The 15102-nt window shown below is 40.1% G+C and overlaps 1 protein-coding gene and 1 long non-coding RNA gene across 8 annotated transcripts in view; one reads left to right on the top strand and one right to left on the bottom strand.

The window, feature by feature from the left end:
- The window catches only part of myt1b (myelin transcription factor 1b), a 138783-nt gene that overhangs the window by 83264 nt on the left and 40417 nt on the right, over positions 1-15102 (bottom strand). The gene's annotated exons all lie outside the window — the stretch shown is intronic.
- On the top strand, positions 8995-9721 carry LOC147305405 (uncharacterized). Its single transcript, XR_015126669.1, has 3 exons — positions 8995-9157; positions 9238-9457; positions 9548-9721. It is a non-coding gene; the product is annotated as an uncharacterized LOC147305405 (long non-coding RNA).

Here is a 15102-nt window from a genome sequence, read left to right on the forward strand (position 1 = left end):
AAGCCACTTAAGCCACTGTCTAAAGTGCAACTAAAACACACCAGATAATTCTGAATGAATGGGGCCCGACGGATCTATAGTCAAGAGAACAATTACATTTCATGGTTCAAACATTGTTCCTCTGACTGTTTTTATCATGTTTTTGATCAAAAGGCTTCAGAAAATAGATATAACATAGTGGATTGTCACAAAATATCTCTCTGTAACTATTAGGGGAACCATGAGCCACATTACAGGATCTGTAGTTTTGATTTCATTGAGCATGAATTTTCTAGCAGTAGCTGATAGTCACCTGCAACAACCACAACCAGTTGCTTCTTGTATAAACGTAGACATTTCTGTTGTGATTTGGGTACTTTTTTTTTCCTTCTGTGAGCTCCTCGCTTCACCATCTGCCTCCATCTCAACCTATCTCTGCTTCTGTCACACCAGCCCCCTGCATATCCTCCTTTTTCCCATTTTTTGCCCAATATACAGTGGGGCAAAAAAGTATTTAGTCAGCCACCGATTGTGCAAGTTCCCCCACCTAAAATGATGACAGAGGTCAGTAATTTGCACCAGAGGTACACTTCAACTGTGAGAGACAGAATGTGAAAAAAAAATCCATGAATCCACATGGTAGGATTTGTAAAGAATTTATTCGTAAATCAGGGTGGAAAATAAGTATTTGGTCAATAACAAAAATACAACTCAATACTTTGTAACATAACCTTTGTTGGCAATAACAGAGGTCAAACGTTTACTATAGGTCTTTACCAGGTTTGCACACACAGTAGTTGGTATTTTGGCCCATTCCTCCATGCAGATCTTCTCGAGAGCAGTGATGCTTTGGGGCTGTCGCCGAGCAACACTGACTTTCAACTCCCGCCACAGATTTTCTATGGGGTTGAGGTCTGGAGACTGGCTAGGCCACTCCAGGACTTTCGAATGCTTCTTACGGAGCCACTCCTTTGTTGCCCGGGCGGTGTGTTTTGGATCATTGTCATGTTGGAAGACCCAGCCTCGTTTCATCTTCAAAGTTCTCACTGATGGAAGGAGGTTTTGGCTCAAAATCTCACGATACATGGCCCCATTCATTCTGTCCTTAACACGGATCAGTCGTCCTGTCCCCTTGGCAGAAAAACAGCCCCATAGCATGATGTTTCCACCCCCATGCTTCACAGTAGGTATGGTGTTCTTGGGATGCAACTCAGTATTCTTCTTCCTCCAAACACGACGAGTTGAGTTTATACCAAAAAGTTCTACTTTGGTTTCATCTGACCACATGACATTCTCCCAATCCTCTGCTGTATCATCCATGTGCTCTCTGGCAAACTTCAGACGGGCCTGGACATGCACTGGCTTCAGCAGCGGAACACGTCTGGCACTGCGGGATTTGGTTCCCTGCCGTTGTAGTGTGTTACTGATGGTGACCTTTGTTACTTTGGTCCCAGCTCTCTGCAGGTCATTCACCAAGTCCCCCCATGTGGTTCTGGGATCTTTGCTCACCGTTCTCATGATCATTTTGACCCCACGGGATGAGATCTTGCGTGGAGCCCCAGATCGAGGGAGATTATCAGTGGTCTTGTATGTCTTCCATTTTCTGATGATTGCTCCCACAGTTGATTTTTTCACACCAAGCTGCTTGCCTATTGTAGATTCAATCTTCCCAGTCTGGTGCAGGTCTACAATACTTTTCCTGGTGTCCTTCGAAAGCTCTTTGGTCTTGGCCATGGCGGAGTTTGGAGTGTGACTGTTTGAGGCTGTGGACAGGTGTCTTTTATACAGATGATGAGTTCAAACAGGTGCCATTCATACAGGTAACGAGTGGGGGACAGAAAAGCTTCTTACAGAAGACGTTACAGGTCTGTGAGAGCCAGAGATTTTCCTTGTTTGAGGTGACCAAATACTTATTTTCCACCCTAATTTACAAATAAATTATTTACAAATCCTACCATGTGGATTCATGGATTTTTTTTTCACATTCTGTCTCTCACAGTTGAAGTGTACCTCTGGTGCAAATTACTGACCTCTGTCATCATTTTAAGTGGGGGAACTTGCACAATCGGTGGCTGACTAAATACTTTTTTGCCCCACTGTATAGTATCCCTCCTCTGCATGTGTCCAGAAAATATCTCAGCCTTGCCTCTCTAACTTCGTCCCAATGCTCAGCTCGAGCTGTCCTTCTGATGTACTCCTTTCTAACCCTCTCCATCCTGGTCACTCCAAATAAACATCTCATTGTAAGTGGCACCATCTTTTAATCTTCCCTTTCATGGTTGCTGCTATCTTTCCATCACTTCTAACACCCACTCCACCCTGGCTACACTCTCTTCTTTACCTCTTTTGTCCACTATCTATCACTCTGGATGCTTTACTGTAGGTATTTAAACTCATTTACCTTCACTACCTCTACTTGGTGAGCATCTTCAAGCATCTGTGCTCTCTGCTAGGCTTCATCAGTGCTAATTTGAATAACCTAAGTGGCCCTCTCCAGCGTTTCTGTGCTGCTGATGCCTTTTGGACCATTCATAGAACAGTATTACAGAATTATCTAAAGAATTATCCAAGAAATTTGTGCTTCAGCTTTACTGAGTGACATGTTTGCATTTTATTACTCGTGTTGATATCCTTGTTTGTAAGATGCCCTAGCACAGTTTATGGATGCAAGCTTGCTAGCACTAGCATTAGTACAATCTGTGTTGAATAAAAAGTAAAATCATAAGTTGTGTGATCAAAATGCAATAAAAACTTAAAAATGACTAAAAAATGTTGTTTTCAAATTTCAGAGAATAAATTTGTTAATTTGAAACTACATATATGAAGTACTATATTAGAAAAATTAACATGCATGGCAATCCACAAGACGGATTTCAAAGGGATTGACATATAATAATGTCACATAATAATTACATATAATGCTAAAGAGTTAGCTAAGCATTGCAGTGATGATCAGCAGGCATAAGTTGTCTTTGTGATGATTAAAATTGACAAGTTGCTGTAAAACTTTTCTCTTATGTGGAATATGGTTGTTTAATGTGCGTAAGTCCTGCTGTCAGATGGTGTGTTATTGTTAGTCAAAGTGAAGCCTGACAGGTATGATAGGCAAAAAGCTGTTTTCCACCGTGCATTTGCCTTCAAGAATTTCTCTTCATATATAATTCATGCATTCAAAAACATCAGGCTTTGAGCGGCTCAATACTAAGCAACACAGTGTAGAGTAACCTGCTCACTAGCTGCAGGCTGATCGACATTTTTTCACAGTCTTCTCTGGTGTTTTGCATTTGCTGCTCTAGAGATCATAAGAATATCATCAGCAGTTTGCATGCTGTAAAATGTCAGCCACACCAGGCCTTTTATGTCTCGTCATTGTGAAGTCGGAGCTGAATGAAAAATTAAATGAACTGACTGACAGGATGAGAGACAACAAAAGTGCAGATGTGCTACACATTCTACATTGCCTGCTGTGATGTGAAACCTACAGTGTCTGACCCAGGCTCAGAGCTCGGAGCTGCAGAAGAAATATATACTGTAGAAAGTTAGTGATTTATCCATTAAAAGGAAAAAAGGGCCAACTTTCATGACTTACACGCTTCTTGCTCATCTTAACCGTGACTGGAAATACAGTACAGGGTCATATTAAGTTGGAAAATTTGACAAATAGGAATATTTGATTTTTGCCCAAATATGGTGACTATTCCCGTGATTACCGGTGATGATGATCTGGTTAATTTAGTCCTGCCTTGGCGCAGGGTTCCTTAGTTAAACCAAGATCAACAGCAGATGCACCATCATGGCAGCAGAATATGGCACTGTGATATGACATCACACCCCTGCTAGGAGCGTGGCACAAACACATCCTGTCTGCTGCCAAACAGAGGGAGAAACATGGCACTATAGCAAAGACAACGTAATGAGTAATGAATGTGCCTGGCGATACAAGCAGGGCCAAGAAAAGATGGGGTTAGGTGGGTCATTATTTCTTTAAATCTGTCCAAAAGTATGTATGGACAGAAAAACAAAGGATCCACTAGAAAGTTATATTGTGTATTTATTATGTGTATTTTTTAGTTTTAGTTTGTTCAAAACGTTGGATAAAAATTGCAAATTGCACAGAGCCGTACTGTGCAATATATCAAGCTGACTGCATTGAAGGGAAATCTGTCAGTGTTACACATCAAAGTATTTTTCTAGATGTACAACAGGACTACTTCAGCTCATGTTTACCACAGCTTTCTAAAGCCTTAAGTTGCTTCACAGGGAGCTGTGTGAAGTTTGAGAAATTTCCTCAAGCTATGTCACATCAGTCAGATGACGGCTGGGGATGAAGACTACAAATCTGAATAGAACCAAAAAAGGAAAAGTGAATTTATCAGATCCCCACACCCAGCCGCCTAATTTGTTGCAGGCTACAAGTCGCATGCTACTTTAGCCACTTAGCATCTTCCACTAAAATCTGAATTAAACTGCTACCAGTGATGCTGAATTGTGGGTAATATCAATATCATAGATTTGAAAAAAAGAATGAATGGCAAAAGTGTGGAATTAATGATGATATGTTACATTAATTTCAAACATATGCCCTGATTTATTCTTTTCTCAATTGTCATATTGGGATTGTTTTTAATAAATACACAGATACATTTCTATTAAAACTAATTTCTGGCCCACCCACCACACACTATGACCTATAAATTAAATGAGGTCTGTTATTTGGGATCTAGAGTCTAATTTTATGAAATTTCACCATTGCTATTATATTGCGTTCTTGATAATAAACAAGCTTAAAAACCAGTAAGTTGAGTGTAAGTAGCAATCTGTAGGTTGGGTTCACTGCGCTAAAGAGGACTTTGGATTTGGGTTAGTTTAGATCTACTCTTGCACAATGATGTAAAACCTATAGTAACCAGTATGGAACCAGCCTTCCCTTTTTGTATTCTCCACCACTAAAGGAGCACTTACAATCAACGTATGTATCTGATCAGGCAAAACCAACCAAAATCAGTTACACACATTTCAAAATTTATCTATAGGGACCTTATCACTTGGTGTGCATTTTATTGTTTATACAAGTGTGGATGGATGATGACACAGGCAACATCTGACATCTTCCAAGTGAATTTACTCGAAGCAGTATGTTTTTTTGTATGCTTGTGTTCAATGAAAATACAAGTTGAAATAATGTTCATTATTGTAATAATTTATGACCACAGAAAACATTTTGATATGTTATAGGATGAAATATTTTTATGAGTGAGTATTCCAGCTGTCTGTTTTAGCGTTGTTTAAGGAAGAAATATGCACATGTTGCTAAAAGCTAGCAGGTAATAGAAAAGATGGAAGTGTCATTATGATTTCTGGTTTGTCTATTACATGTGCAGCGACAGCCTAGCTTGACTTAGAATGAAATCTTAAAGCAGAAAAAAAAGAAAGAAAAAAAAAACTTCTTCTTGAAGTACTCGTGGCCAGGTCTCTCTTAGAAATGATCTTTTTAATATCAGTGAAAGGACTAATAATAAAAAATAACTCTCAGTACTTGCTTTTCATAGAACAAGTCATAATGTCAAGGGTAACTAGCTTACAATGAAGTGGTACCCCCAAATTCAGACTTAGAATACCACAAACCACAATGGATATAATGTGTGAAATGAATTCTAGTATCAAAGACATTTTACTGCAAAAGTCCCAAGCTTAATGTAAGATGCTACTCCAGAACTCATGTAATTTCATAATGGAACGTCTATTTCAATGGGACAGCTAGGGCAATGCCTCAGGGGCCTTAAAGGAAGGAGGGCCCACGACCAAATGACTGTCAAAGAAGCTTCTCCTCAACAGATTCTTGGATGCTAATATAGACAGCGTGACAGTACAGTTATGAATTCCACTATATGTTTAATACATGGTTCTATCTTGTCCACCAAAGCCTACCTTTTTTTGTTAATGCAGTATGCATTTTCTTTATGAATTCAATTTTAGCTCCATAATATTTAATTTGTCATTTTAGACTCCATTAAGTAAAATAGGCACATTTCTGAAAAATGTTGATGCCAGAGGGACATGCTGGGAAATATATTACTTCCTGACCTTACTCCCTTACATTTGTGCAAAATGTCCTTGATCTTTTGACATCAACTATGCAACAATTTGTTTATCAGGAAGTGTCTTTTAGAGTAGTTAGCTGGCAGAGCAGCATCGTGAATTATGTTTAGCAAGCAAAGTAAAAGAACTGTGCTCAATAGAGGACTTGAGCCGTGTTGTCAGTGACTTTGCTGAGCACAAGACCCAAAAGATGGAGTTCTGATGGGTGTATAGTTAGTCTTTGCAGTAGCATATACATTCCTATTGTAATGTATATGTGTGATATATCTAGAAGCTGATCCACCTGGAAACAATTATTGAGTGAGGAATTCTGAGCGTGCTTTTTTTTTATTACAGAACCCTCTCAGAAAGTCTATAAGCACATGTGGTTGCTGGTTTGCTTCCTTTTGTTCCATACTCAGTAGTAATCTGGCTGAAGAAGATGGTTTGATTTATAGTATAAGCTTAAATAAATATGTCCATTCCCCTGATACCTGAATGTGGTTGCTGTTCATGGTGCTGATCAAAAGCTAGACAAATGCTACTGCTATAATTAATTATTGCTATGTGGTACTTTTTTTGCCCTTCCCTTGTGTGTGTGTGTGTGTGTGTGTGTGTGTGTGTGTGTGTGTGTGTGTGTGTGTGTGTGTGTGTGTGTGTGAGTGAGTGAGTGAGTGAGAGAGAGAGAGAGAGAGAGAGAGAGAGAGAGAGAGAGAGAATCTGAGTTGTGCTGTGTTTGCTCCAGCACAATGAGGCCCCAAAAACATGTGCCTCAGGACCTTTCACGGAGTTGTGACCCCTAGTGTCTGATTTACTTCAAATTGGGTGTGACAGTGGCCAAGGGCTTCCTGCACATGTCTGGAAAACAGAATGTGAATATGTTGATGTATTGAGGAAATACAGTCCTACAAACACAGAGGTACAATAGGTAAAAAGTCCAAATTTGCTCGATAGTTTAATAAAAAATGCTACAAAGCAAGTTTTTTTTTTTGTGCTTTTTCCCAACTCATCCCTGTCTTGCATCCATGTTGCACATGTCAAAAAACTGTACACAGTGGTACTTCAGCATCTAGCTAGCACAACTACAAACCAGCCATAAACAGACTAATCTTTGGAAGTTCAACTAGTATCACAACAAAACTGTTCTTTGCATTTTGGTACACAATTGGTTTGCTAGCAAAAGCTGCTGTATTTTATTTGGGTTTCAATGAGATTTAATTACTCAGGCTGTAGAGTTTTGAAAACGAATTAAATCATCATTTTGTGTTATTTAAAGTTTATGATAAATATTATATGCTGACTACGCAAGTTTCCAGTATGGTGGTACAGTTTACAGTGATGGACATTATTGCATTGGTGCAGAGCAGACTTCAGTATTCGTGGTCACAATTAGGTTAGGTTATAAGACATTATAATGTTATAAGAGAAATAGCACTGAAATAATTCTGAATTTAAATTTATGTGAGCATTTTGCTGCAGAAAAAATGGTGGCAAAATCCCTAAAAAATTTGATTTGGATATTCTACACATGTTTTTTGCATATTTTTACATCCCACTGACGACTGAAATGAAACTTAGTAAATTAAAATGTGCCTATATGCATGACCGCTGGTATTATAAAACATGTATTTAAATTTAAGTGGATGGTGTTCTATTCTCTTTTATCCTAGCATTATACAATATATACAACACATCATCTTTCATTTCCATTTTCTTTCCACATTCTACCTGACTTGGGGAACAGGATTATCTGAGTGAAAGTGGTATCTTCTTCTCTTCTCTCTTGTTCTCTAACTCTCAGTCAGTAGTAACACACATTTTAATAAGAGTAGTTTGGATTGTGAATAGTAAGAGGTTGTATCTGATGCTTGAAAAACATTGAGTGTGGTTAAAACACTGCTAAATGAAAGCTGATGGAGTTTAGCACATGAGCAGTAATACCTCTGTGGAGGAAGTGAGAAAAGGGGATAAAATCAGAACACTGTTGCCACAGTGCTTGCTTGACAAATGATTTCGTGAAAGATCTGCAGTATTAAGAGGTTTGCAGAAAAGATGTCTCCATAGTTTAAAAAAAATAATAATAATGACCACATCAAAACAGAATGGTGAGAAACCAGCACCCTGCTAAGATTCTGATAGTGACAGTTCACTGGTAGTATCCTCATCTACTTTAAAGGAAATGTGAAATATGAATTAGCTTTAAAAAAAAGTGCACCCTGCCAGTGTCACGGGCTGTTGGATATGGACTGGTATATAGTGATAATATGCCACAGCAGTATATCACACTATCTTTAAAGCCTCTTTGTCCCCAAGCCTCCTTTTCTCACTCCCACTCCTCCATGTCCAGGCCCATTATCCTGGGCAGCTGGTTTTGGGGCCGGCTGGCTAGAGAGGAAGCTGAAAGTGGAGTCTAATTCACTTATTGATTCATGTCCTGTGTTGCAGGATACTTCACAGCTTTAATCAGTGGGAGGTTTTGGGTTAAGAACAGGGGTGAAATGAGGGTTTAGGGCCACCAGATGCACTGTTTGCAGGTGGGTCAAAATCATTTTTTGAAAGGCCTGTTAAAAGACAGCCCACATCCTTGTTTTGTAGGTGGTGTAAAATCAAAGGGAAAAAATTGGTATTATTTTTTATCGATATATTGTCCATGAAAAAGTGAACAAAAGTATTTAAACTATTTTCTTCAGAAAAATTTGGCATCTTGATGGGCAGCAGGACAAGGCAGTTAATGTGTAGTCTGACACAAAATTGACACACCTGAAAGTAGACTTGTGTGGGTGATGTTTTTAAGCAGCTGGACAACGTAGTTTTACATACAAGATAACCTTTTTCAATTAATAAAGTTAAATTACATTTTATGTCACTGTGACAAGAACAACGAGACACAATAGCATCTCCATAAGATGAAAACAAAATCACAACATGTCATATGCTGTGGGAGTGTCTGGTTGGGCGTGGTCCAGGTTCCTGTCATTTGTCCCTGGGAGTGGAGTTGGCCAGCTCATCACCTGTTGTCAATCTCCGGGGCTCCACCTAGAGGGTTTTTAAGCCAGCACGGCCTGCCACTCCTCGCCAGTTCGTCCTGCTACCATCTGTGGTAAACTCGGCCTCCTCTGAGCTCTGACTCTGTATATCTGGACCTTGGGTTAATATGTTTTTGTTTCCTGTATTCTTCAGATTCTCCACCCATCGCACTCACCAGTAGTGCTGTTTTTGGTCTCCATCCTGTCCTCCCATCTGCTCGGAACCCGAGGATTATATACTCCACTTCTCCTCAGCCTGCCCTTCAGTCTGTATTCTCCATCTCTTCGAAATCTGGACCGGACTCTCCACTCTTGACCCTCTTTGGAATACACCCCTGGCAGCCTTTTCCCCGTTAAATGACTAGGGTCGCCAAGTAAGCCCAAGACTATTCACTGGCACTCCGTACCTTTGTCCCTTACTCGTTTGTTTCCCATTCAGTAACATTTCTCCCCTGTGTTTACAGAAGTTCCCGTTAGAAGTCTCCCCGTGCTCTACGCCGGTTTCTCCGCCCACGGATTTCCTTTAGTTTTCTGCGTATGGTTTTTGTTAAACCCAGTTCCGTTCACGTTTTGTTCTTTTCAATAAATTATACACAGTTCTAAGCAAATTGAGTCTGCTCTTGAGTCCACCGCATTCTCGTCCGTGACACAACAACAATTAAGAATAAGTAATAAATAAATGGCACAGTTAAAACAGTGAACATAACACCTACAGTGCAGGTTATGTAATGTAATGCCAGGGGGAGTTGTAAGGGGAACTATTAAGACGTTTGACTGGATATGGGTAAAAAACTGTTTGCTGTTCTTGCTTTAATGGACCTGAACCTTTTGCGTGATGGCAGCAGTCAGAACAGGTGATGGGCACTGTGAGAAGAGTCAATGAGGATATGCAGTGACCGCTGCAAACAGCAGGAGGTGGAGATGGTTGTAATATCTGGCAGCTCTGTCCCGATGATCTTTCCAGCAGTTTTAACAACCTACTGGATGGCTTCCTCTTCTGCCTTTGTACTACTGAAGAACCACACAGTGTGTCAGCATATAGAAATGGACCAACAGTCTATGTCAGGGGTGGGCAACTCCAGGCCTCGAGGACTGGTCTCCTGCAGGTTTTAGATCTCACCGTGAGTCAACACACCTGAATCACATGATTAGTTCGTTACCAGGCCTCTGGAGAACTTCAGGACATGTTGAGGATGTCATTTAACCATTTGAATGAGCTGTGTTGGATCAGGGACACATCTAAAACCTGCAGGACACCGACCCTCAACGCCTGGAGTTGCCCACCCCTGGTCTATGTAGAAGCATTTCTGTCTTCAGTTTCCTGAAGTAAAAGAGGCATTGTTGGACTTTTCTGATGGCCCAGACTGCGTTGGAATCCTGGGACAGTTGCTCTGTCACCATTAGCCCCAAGAACTTAACACACTCCACTTTACTCACTATGTGTTATTCTCTGGCTCTCTTCAACGGTGCATCTTTTCTCCTGTCTTCATGCCCTCACCAGCTTTGGTGAGGGCATGAAGACAGGAGAAGACGCCTCCCTGAGCATGCTTCTGCCAGAGTTTTTCCTTCCCACTGTTGCCAGGTGCTTGCTCTTGAGGGTTGTCTGATTGTTGGGGTTTTCTCTATATTGGTGTATGGTGTTTACCTTACAATATAAAGCACCTAGAGGCCCTATACCAAATTGAACTGAACTGAATTTGGATAGACGGTACAGTTTTCAGATTAACACGGTCACCAGCAGCAATGTAGGCACTGTCTGAGTGTATGGTGAATAATTTAAGTAGCAGGGTGGTGTTGGAGTAGTTTTCCGAAAAAAATTGATAATCAGAGCTATCAACAATAATATAATTCCACAATATCACCACATCTATCCCTTAAAGCTTGTACATTCACTTCGGGCCCATTTTGCAGTCAGCCAACATCGACCATGAGAGGAATGTCAGAGATTACAAGTAGGTACTGAATAATCTAGGCTATTACTATACACTTTGTGCAGGGCTCGTAGTTCTATTAATCTTCAATTACAATGCTGAGAGGATGAGAGCAGGAAACCGAAGGGAACATGCTGTGCAGCTACCGGATAAGAGACACAGCTGGGGAAATCACCTGGGAACATCAACACGATACTGCCTTCTGATTTTTCTTTTTTTCTTTTTTTGCAACGTCGCACTCCAGATTCAAAGGTTATGTGATCTGCTCTGTAATCGCAGCACTGAGATCAGAAAGGAGCCCCAACCTAAATCACATCTATTTATTCATATTTCATACATACTCGCCTATAGATTTCCAAAGTGTAATTTGCCACTGCTGAGCCTTTAAAATCAACAGATTAGATTATTAAATAAGATTATTAACACCAGTGTTCACAAATCTGTATTCATCAAATGAAGAAAAACACACTCACTGCTCACACACAGCAATGGTTTCTCTTCACTGACTTCAGACTATTCCCATTTGGTACGACTTTGAAAAAACATACAGGAACAAGGAATATTTTATCCTCAGTGCTACTTACCTTTGAACTGAAAATCGCAAATTTGAAGTGCTTGATTTAAGACATATTTTGAACATTGGATTCATTTGTATACTGGTTCTACTTGGATCCACAGGATGCTCTGTATCAGGTTTCCCTCTTTGTTGATGTTGCTATTGCCATTAAGGTTGAGTATTTTTCTTTGAAATTATCCTAAAGGTTACAGTAAACACTTCAAGTTGTTTGAAATGGGATACTCTGACATGAGTCAAGATGTCTTTCTATTTATAAGTATAATCTCAGATTAAGAGACCCCATATTAACGATGTGTTGTTTGCCTGTGTGAAGGCGCTGAATAAAAGAATACTTGGTCATAATTGAGGAGGAAGAGGTCAGGGTCTGAGAATAAATGAGAGAAGGCGACACATTGTTTCAAAAACATATCAACCAATCACAAATCAACCACAACCAAAACATAAGATCTCATAAAAAGGAGAGAAGTGAAGCATCAATTAAAGTCAGTTAAATATGTATGTAATTGCATACAGAAAGTGGTGAAATATTTTCACCTAGATGAAATCACAATGCAAATTCTTTTCAGCAAACACAACCAGTGGCTCAACTTCTTGCTGTTGCCCCTCCCATTTGCTTTAGTTTTCAGCATGCAAAGTATTTTGACCGCAGCTCAATCTTCACACCTCTCCGACTGGCTCTCATTGATTTCCACGGTGTTAGATGGAGTGGCAGGGCCTGCGTAGGCCAATGAAAAGAAGGAGCACACTGAGAAGAGGACTTGTCATGGCAAAGATTATCTCCTTGTGGCATTTACACACACACACGCATGCACACAAAGAGGCCATCCAACCCAGCTGGAGGCAAGCTTTAACTATAATGGCATCTGAATCTATAAGTGAATAAACATGCATTACAACAAATGTACACCTGTGTCTTTTTCTGTAATAGCTTGAGTTCTTACACACACACACAGACACACAAACAGAAATGCAATCAAAGAAATGCAACTCTGATTGTGCAAAAGCTAACAGCTATAGGCAGGTGCGCAAATACCATCATAAACTTGACACACACACACACACTCAGAGTGAACGCACACACCCAGATACTCAACTAACAGGTTATAGCTTGCCCCGTGCATTTCAGTAAGTGTGCTATTTTATCGCCTCTTTTCATCCTCTCTTCTCCCATTCTGCTCAGTGACTGGGGGGTGGGTGGGTGGGGGGCTATGTGCACCCTACTTTGTTGCCATGGATACCACAAACACCCCACATAGAAAATTCTACACAGAATAATAAGTGGCCAATTGCGTCTGTTTGCTCTCCAACAAACCTCAGGATTAGAGGCATTTTCTTGTCAGAGGCATAAACTATTTTTATGTTTGCAGGGACAGAGAAGGAGGGGGAGGGAATAGAGAAAGGGGTGTGGGGTGCAGATATGAAAAGAGCATACTAATGCTGTGTGGTGACAGGTTTCTCCCCGTTTCCTTCCTATAAGATGAGAAGAGAAGGGAAGGGGGGGAAAAGGAGGGGAAAAAGAGATGCTCTTAAAAAGAAACTCAGGCACCCTTAACTAATGAAGGAGAACATGATAGAGAGAGGCAGAGAAAGACAGAGGCAGATCATTTCTAGTCCAGTTAACTGGGAGCGCTGACATTTGTAGCAGCAGGCCAGGCGAGGTGAAATATCCGGGTGGCGCTTAGTTGGGCGAGCTGAAGTGAAATGTTTTGGAAAGCTCTCTGGGTTTTTCGGTTTTTTGTGTCTCTTTTAGATTAATCGACAAACACTCATCTCCTAATTTCTTCCTCCTGCTCTGAGCCGTGGAGAACATAACCCTAGTGTGCAATGATGTCATTATGATACCATCTGTTTGTTGCACAGGCAGACGCAACACACACACACACACACACACACACACACACAGACATTCATTCACACACATGCACAAGATAGCAATGGATCAGATAACACACAGAGTGAGAGAACCTACGACATGCAGACCGTGCCCTGCGTATCAGCCACACGTCACGTTCGTGCTGCATGTTTAATGCTGCCTTATTGTGAAGAGTAAAAAAGGTGATTGTTGGCACGCTACAGGAAGCTTTGTATCTGTGATTCAAATACAGACTCCTGCTGTCACCAGAGGACAGCGCAGCTTTCTTTGCTGTCCACAGACTACATGCTAGAGCTACCAGGCTATCGCCATGTCTATCAACTCATGGACTGAACATACACACACCCACAATGGACAACTGTACCCTCAAACACAATAATAACATGGACTGAACCACCACTCACAACCACTAGCACTTTATATAGCCTCTGTAGAAACTATCTACACCCTCACTTATCTTAACTGCACTACTGTATAGCTCTGTGTAAATAATCATTCTGTACATTCGATAATTTTTAATCCTACAACTGTTTACAACTTGCATAGTTCCCATTTCTGTATAGCTGTATATCTCAGATTTCTGTAAAGTTATTTATTTCATATTCTGTATAGTTTTTCATATTTATATCCTGTTCATATCCTGTACATAGCTTGTACTCACTACAGCCTGTACATACTTATAGTTATAGAATATTCACAACATACTTCATACCGTGTACATTATAACATACCATAATAGACCCATTTCTGTAATATACTCACATATCTATATTATTGCTAATATATATTGTAATATATCTATATCACTAAAGCACTTCTGGATGGATGCAAACTGCATTTCGTTGCCCTGTACCTGTGCATGTGCAATGACAATAAAGTTGAATTCTATTCTATTCTATTCTATCAAGGTCATGAGGGAAGATCCTTGATGTGGATATGTGTCAGTTCCATCTTCCATCAAGAGAAGGACACCCCACCCCACCCCCAACCTACAATTTTTTGCCTTAATCATTGACTGATGTGGCCAACTTGGGCCAGATCCAATATATGACAGAGGAAGGGGAGTCAGTCAGCTGACATTTGTTGACACAACCTGAGGTAAGACTACAGTACAGCTTTGATTTAAATTTGGACATGGACTATTTTCTTTGTTTAGTCTTCATTTGTGTGACGATGCACAAGCTGTCTTTGACAGTCACAAAACAACAGTGTAACTCAATACTTAATACCAAAGTACGTACACAAATAAATGGACTTTGGTAAAAAAAAAAAAAAAAAATTCTACATCAACATCAAAATGAACTTAAATAGTAAAGCTACTGTGTATGAGTGAATGCTGTCCCTAGTTGCATTAATCTGGATTTAAATGGATGGTGCTGCATCCATGTAGCAGCTGTCATGACTTGCAACTTTTGTAGCCTGAACCAATGACTGTCTAACAGGTTCAAATGTCAAAAATCCAATCCAATAAATTCCCATTCAACTACACGTAGAGACAAGCCCGTAGCAGAAGTTACTGCAGAGTAAAAAAAAAAAAGGGAAAAAATGTGAAATAATACAATTTCAAATAGCAGTGCATTCTGTTTTGAGCTATTTTAGTAATACTTCCATGAATATACTGCTAGTACCTGGTAAAAA

This window comes from Aulonocara sp. 'chitande type north' Nkhata Bay, linkage group LG20, assembly GCF_057382095.1.
Source record: "Aulonocara sp. 'chitande type north' Nkhata Bay isolate Kocher_YH1m ecotype deep benthic linkage group LG20, A_spYH_male_GT1.1, whole genome shotgun sequence".
Classification (NCBI taxonomy): domain Eukaryota; kingdom Metazoa; phylum Chordata; class Actinopteri; order Cichliformes; family Cichlidae; genus Aulonocara; species Aulonocara sp. 'chitande type north' Nkhata Bay.